This window comes from Borostomias antarcticus (assembly GCF_949987555.1).
Source record: "Borostomias antarcticus genome assembly, chromosome: 11".
Classification (NCBI taxonomy): Eukaryota; Metazoa; Chordata; class Actinopteri; order Stomiiformes; family Stomiidae; genus Borostomias; species Borostomias antarcticus.
The window spans coordinates 23,935,284-23,942,719 of NC_140244.1; positions in this window are offsets into that span (position 1 = coordinate 23,935,284).

The window sequence follows — 7,436 nt, forward strand, 5'->3', positions numbered from 1 at the left end:
TTGCTCAATGGTGTAACAAGATCAGACTGCATACAAATTGAATGTGTGAATTTAAACAGAACAAAAAACATCTATACAAATTTGGAATTTGGATGTAATACTATGTATATTATGTAATTTCTGACAGCGGCTTACTGAATTATGCCCATGCAGTATGCTGAAATGTCCTTATTTGTTCAAGGCCTATAAAGGATGTGCAGTGCTATCCAAGTTTTCTCTACAATGGTCACGTATCCGCCTTTACACTCACCGTACGGGGGCCAACGTTTCCTTCTATACAGATATGAGTGTTGTTGACCAACACTGATGGCTTGTAGAGTAAGGTTGAGCTTGTCCTGCATTGAGCTATTCCAGCAAAAAGTTCAACATCATTTATCCGTCAGAGATGTGAGTCAGTGTGCTGGGCTAACAGGCAGACATGTAGCTGCAAAAGAACAACCTTGACAGGGAGGAAGCCAGGCTTCATGTGATTAATACGATGAATACGGCAGGAATATGAAATGAACTGAAGATATCTTACTGTAGGTCCACAGGTTTCCATTCCCAATCATCTGACGAGGGTTTACTTAGTGTAAAATCTGAATTTGGAACACACTATGCGTACAGTAGACTACAGGGACCTGCATATGCAGATGAATAGACCATAAACTCTGTTGGTCTGACTGGACACACCACTGACTGACTATGTTCAGTCCAGAGGAGAGTAGCATGTTCACCACCGGTACCATAGCGACTACTAGTGTAGCAGGAGGGAAGGACCATGGGAGGACCTTAGACGGACATCTCTACCAGTTCTGAACATACCCAGTAGAGGGAGTCATCAACTTGTGGAATACTGTTGTTGCATCTATTGTGGTTATTCATAGGCTTCCAATAGAAGAAATACAGTCCGTCAAAGGATTACTGGAAAGTTGAGTAATGTTTCTGTGCAATAGGCATACTGTAAACATACTGTACTTATAGGACAGGTTCAGAATGTAGCATTATAAGCCGTGTTATAAGGTTATTTACGATCATATACAACGGCTGATGTTAAAGTTTCGTCAACCGGTGCACTCTCGAGATACAGCCCGTCGCTGCTAACACACTCAATTGATCCATAGGTGGGTGCATAGACAAAATCCCTCAAAAACACCATGAACTCTCATTTTCAAAGACAGGAAACTCACTGAGTGGTCACTGGTGTCCGTTGATGTTCTGACAAAAAAAAATTACATACAATCGATCTACTGTATACAAATATATTTTTGTGATTTACAAATAAATTATTGGTTCATAAATATATTTTTGTGATTCACAAATAGTTAAAGTGAGATTTCCAAATAGTAAAAGTGAGATTTACAAATATTGTTCTATTTCACAAATCAATTATTGGCTCACAAACATTTTAAACTTACAAACCTTTCATTTATTTGTGGACCATATGCATTCATTTTCTGACCACTCCACGTGCATTTACGGCCAAAACCCGGTTTACAAATTTCTCCAGCCAATGAGGTTAAAAGGCCAATCACCAATCACCAATCAAAATGCTCAGCCAATCAGCGCAAACACAACAGTGTATCACGTAGGTCCTGTAATGCAACCACATGCAACATGGCTAGTATTAAAGGATAGGTCCAGTATTTAGCAATATAAGCCATGTTATAAGGTTATTTACGATCATATACAACGGCCTATATCAAAGTTTTGACAAACATTGCACTCGAGATATGACCTGTCACCGCTAACACTCGCAATGGATCAATAGATGCATAGAGAAAACCGTTCAAAAACACCACAAACTCTCATTTTCAGAGCCAGGAAATGCTTCCTATCGCTTTGAAGCTGTTCCCCATATTGATTTCTCCAAGAATAACGCCTGTAAGATGAACACTGAAATATTGGCTTTTCATTTTGGAGGCAGTAGAAAGCAGGCTACGATCCATACAGCAGTCCTGTACACTATCCATGGCATTATATCTTATTTGACACTATCCGACAGTCTCTGCCAAGACGAGCAGGCACCCAGATAGCAAGCGGATCTGGGCCATATATGGGCCGGAACTAAGCCACAAGGGCCAGATCTGGCCTGTATATGGTCCAGATCCGCTTGCTATCTGGGCAGTGTGGGCACATTTACAGTAGAGCCCATCTTGAGAGAGCTTAGGCTTAGGGAATCCTTCCCATGGTTACACAGGTACCAGAATAGATAACTTACTTTTTTACCTTCTCAGTACTGTGCCTTTCCTCTCTGGATTAAAAAATGTGACATGAAATTACTCAGAAAAGCCTGACAGCAAAGTTAATTTCTATGTTCAGTGACAAGGTGAGCTTCAGAATCCATTGGATCTCTATGAGATGCTGAACAAAAAGTCAGACTCAAATATTACTCACTATTGAATAAGCAAAGAGCATTGAAAAATGTGTCGAGCTAAGTCCTGGTATTGGTAGCTGTGAAGGCCACCAAGATATAAGGTAAGATATACTTGATTAATCCCCGTGGGGGAAGTTTGGGGTTTCAGCAGTGAAAAAGGTACAGTTGCAGTGGGAAAGGTACAGCAGAATATATATATATGCCTAGATGTTGGATACAGACATACAATCTGTATAAACATATGCAGTGTTTCCCCTAGGATTTTTTTCAGGGGGGGCCTACCACCCCCCAAAAACTAGTGTTGTCACGAGGCGGACATGTCACGGATACATGGTGTCAACAGTGTCGTCATAGACGAGTGCGAACAGCTGAAAATAAATCACAAAAGCATTGCTGAAAATGCATAGCCTAAATGGGGAAAATGGGAACTAACCCATTAAGTCCACAACACATAGCCCTAGTGTTGCCAGATTTAGTATTATGTAGTAATTATGTAGTAACCTTAGGCTTACAATAGGCTAGATAATTAACACTTACACACTCACACTACTATAATAAGGCCCATTTTTCACTGAGCACCTGCCCCCCAAAATGTCTGCATGCCACTGCATACATATACATACTTACATACATACATACATACATACATTCACACACACATACATACATACACACATACACACACACACACACACACACACACACACACACACACACACACACACACACACACATACATACACACACACACACGCATACATACACACACACACACACACACACACACACACACACACACACACATACATACATACATACATACATACATACAAACATACATACATACATACATACATACATACATACATACATAAATTCACACACACATACATACACACACACACACACACACACACACACACACACACACACACACATACATACATACATACATACATACATACATACATACATACATACATACATACATACATACATTCACAGCACTCAGGAACACAGAAACACTCAGGCACTGTTATAGAGTCTGATGGCCGCAGGCACAAAGTAATCAAATCACTGGGTGGGTCCATGAGCCGCCCAAGCACGGCTGGACATTTTGGAACAGGATTACGCAAAAACTAGACCGGTTTTCACGAAACTGTGCACGCATACAGCATACAGGCATACAGCATACAGCCACAACATGCATTCAGCCACGACATGCATTCATGGGTGGAGGCCCGTGCTCTCCGAGTACCATTTCTAGTTCATCATAGTATCATGGGCTGCTAGCCCATTCACATGCCTAAAGTGGACAGCAGCAGAATATAGAAGCCTTAGATGATGTAAAAGCAACAATTCAGGGGACTAAGCATAGAAGTGAACGGTGTGGCAGAGTGGTGGGCGTCTATATCAGCGAGAGACTATTGTTCCAGCTGCTATAATGAGCTTGCTCAGGCATTAGAGGCACTTCAAAGCTGATGACCACTTTAACCTGGAGGGAATGAGACTTGACAATCTCATTACTCTGTACCATGATTATGGCGAACCATGTGGAAGCTGTCTTGTGTCCATTTATGTTTGTGAAACTCTTCATACAATGTGTACTGTACTAGGGGTATATCCGAATAATTCCGTATCCAAGAAAAAGAATAATTTTGCAGTTGATTTTTACCTATTATACGTAGATTATGCTGACATTGTCTACCAGAACATCCGTGAAACATATCTTCAGCCCATTAATGTTGCATATAATTCTCTGTGGAGATTTGTTCTGAGGTGTCCATATAGAACTCACTGTTAATTGGTTGCAACCTAAAGCTCGAAGGCAACTTCACTGGGCTCAAATGTGTTTACTTTGTGTCCTTCCTATTTGAAACAGTAGTTGATTCCATGTTGAGCTGCATATTCTCTGACATACGCAATATCCCTTTTTCTTCGTCCCAAGAATTTTCAAAAAAGTCGGCCGCAGGTCATTTCAATATAAAGCACCATTTGATTGGAATAATCGAATGCTTTGTCTCAGATCCATTACCTCTTTCCCCTGCTTCACGCCATCCGTATTTTCTCATAAAACAACCTGTTCATGCTTTCAATTTGTTAATTGTGCTTTATCAGAATCAGAATCAGAATATGTTTATTGCCATTGTACTTTTACATACATTACATAGGGATTTTTTCAGACACTGTGGTGGTTACAACAAAACAACAATGGACAAGTGCAAGGACAGGACAGGACAGTGTATGACAGGGCTCGTAAAGAGCAGTAGTACAAATATCGTGCAAAAAGTAGTAGTGCAATTGGACTACAAAGAGTCAGCCCAGAGTCAGTTTAGTGCAAAAGTTGCAGGGGGCGGGGGAGAGAGTCAGAGGGGAGCCATGTTGATAAGGCTGATGGCCGTGGGGGAAAAAACTGTTCCTGTGTCGAGCAGTTTTAGTCTTTAACGACCGCAGCCTCCTGCCAGAGGGGGGCGGTGTGAGGAGGCCATAGCCCGGGTGGGAGCAGCCGATCACCCTCTCCGCCAAGCGCATCATGGTCTGTGGCAGGTTGAATTTATTCAGCTGCTGCAGAAAGTACATCCTCTCCTGCTCTGGGGGGGTGGGGGGAGGGGGGGCTGAGTTCTTTCTGAAGTCAAGCACCATTTCCACTGTCTTTAGAGCGTTAAGCTCCAGGTTGTTCCGGGCCGCACCAGGTCAGCAGCTGTTCAATCGTCCCCCTTGGAGATGAGTCCTATGAGGCTGGTGTCGTCCGCAAACTTCAAGAGCTTCACAGAATGATGGCTGGAGGTGTAGCTGTTCGTGTTCAGTGAGAATAGTAGGGGGGGAAAGAACACAGCCTTGTGGGGAGCCGGTATTGGTGGACTCTGGGTCAGAGATGTTCTTCCCCAACTTCACGCGCTGTGTGCTGTTGGACAGGAAGTCCGTGATCCACCTGCGTGTGGAGTCAGGCGCTCGTAGCAGGGAGAGTCCGTGCTCCAGTGTGGCCGGGAGGATGGTGTTAATCAACACAGAAGGTCACAGGGACGTGGGGTTTCGACTAAAGCTCTCAACCTAATGAATGCAGCAATCCCAAGTAACCATGTCCTGCTCGCACGCACAGAGAGCCACGAAAATGCATTCTGTGTGCTCTCTGTGTGTCTGTGCTCTCTTATTAACTGCTCCTTTTGAGCCTTTTGGGCCAAGCAAATTTGCTCATCAACTTCCATGAGGTCAATCAGGTTCGTTAAGGCAATGACAAAATTAATTAATCAATTAATTAAGAGGGTTAGCGGGGAGAAATCAATTAATTCGTTTTAATGATTTTTTTTTTTTTACTGCATCCTGCCTTTGTGACGCTGGTCCATTATATTTTGGTGTGGATCACAATCACGCGGCTGGGCTGGCCAAGTGGCCATTCACCTCCTTCATATTATCCCTTGGATTTTTACTGTCTGCTAAATCCATAATAAAATCAATCAACCAGTCCTGTGCTGTGAGTTGAACAGGAAAAGTGGCATCAAATTGATTGACTCTTCGTGATTTCTTGGCTGACTTGAGTAAAACAAGGTCTGCTTGTGGACTTGGCTCTGTCTAATGTAGTGGATGGTATGGGCTGTCTAATGTACAGTAGTGGACAGCATTGGCGGTCTAACGCACCGAGAAAAAAAAGACAATCCGTCCACAGTTGTAAAAGGGGAATTTGACCCTGAATCAGCAACCACTGAAATAAGTTAATGACACCTGTAGCAAAACCCACAAGACACTTCTCAACTGAACTGCCTCCCCAACCTTAATGGTGCTCCAGTGATGTAGTCAAGGGCGCTGATGAGGCTGCATGGAGTGGGAACCCTAATTACACACCTCCTTATCTTGTTTTAATCACTTTTTCCAAGCCTGTAATTACTGCAATTGAAAATCAACGGAAACAATCAACTGTTCACACTCTAACAGATGATGAATGATTTCTTACATTTTCTGGGGAGATCTGAGGGCCTCATTGTATGTGCATAGTGCAATGCTTTAGCAAACCAGAGAGTGACGTTTTATCTTAACTTGATGCTTTCTTCTCATTTTCATAATCACTGTCCCAAATTGTCTCTGCCTCAAAGATCCATATTGTGTCAGATCCTTTCTTTATTAGAGAGAGAAAAAATATCCATCTTAGTTGGCAGCAGAAGGCCTAATCATCATGCACACATCAAGCCCAAGAAGGAATTTACACAGAAATTGTACAGTAATATGATGGTGTGAAAGAGAGTGTCTATGTTGTGAATAACTTTGCACATGATGGTACATGGCACATGATTAATGATGGTCATAACTTCTGTGCTTTTCCTCAGTGCAGTGAAGGAAGGAGTCAAACAAGTCTTTACTCTGCTGGGGTGTTGAGAGCATGTCCCACCAGTTACATAAGACTTGACCAATATGGCAGCTGCATGAATAAAGTGAATTATGAATCCCAAGGCAGTTCTTGGCAAGACACACCCTCATTACCATTCATCTTGCCAAGAACTGCCGTGGGATTCATAATAACGCGTCCTTGGCAGTAACTGACAGTCTTGGTGCTGCACCCCTCTAATGAAAAAAAACAACATTACTGGGCGCTGCTAGTTAAAGTATTTTATTTCAGCACACTGCTTACAACAAGATTGAGCTAGCCACAGCCTGGAAGTTGTGTGTTTAGTGCTATATATCTGGTACTGTAGTTAGGCTATTCAGTTTTGGAAAAAATAATAAAAATCTAGGAAGCACTAACCACTATAGCTGCAGCCTGAGTTTGGCTAGACTTCGCGGAATGTCCCGAAACTGAATAAAATTACCAAACATATAAACATAAAACTAGCTCAATCTGTTTGTAACTAAGGCATCTGCAAAAAAATAATAATTCCATGCATAGATTTAGCTAATACGTACACTAAATCCACATGCATTTTTAAGCCCAGTAATCAAGATGGCAGCACAGAGGACAGCTTCTGCCACAGAATGACCCAGCCACTAACACAGCGGGCTGGGTTGCACAAAAACTACCCAGCACCGTACAAATAACCCCCAAAAATGACCCAACAGGCTCAACCCAGCATTTGGGTTAATAAAATAACCC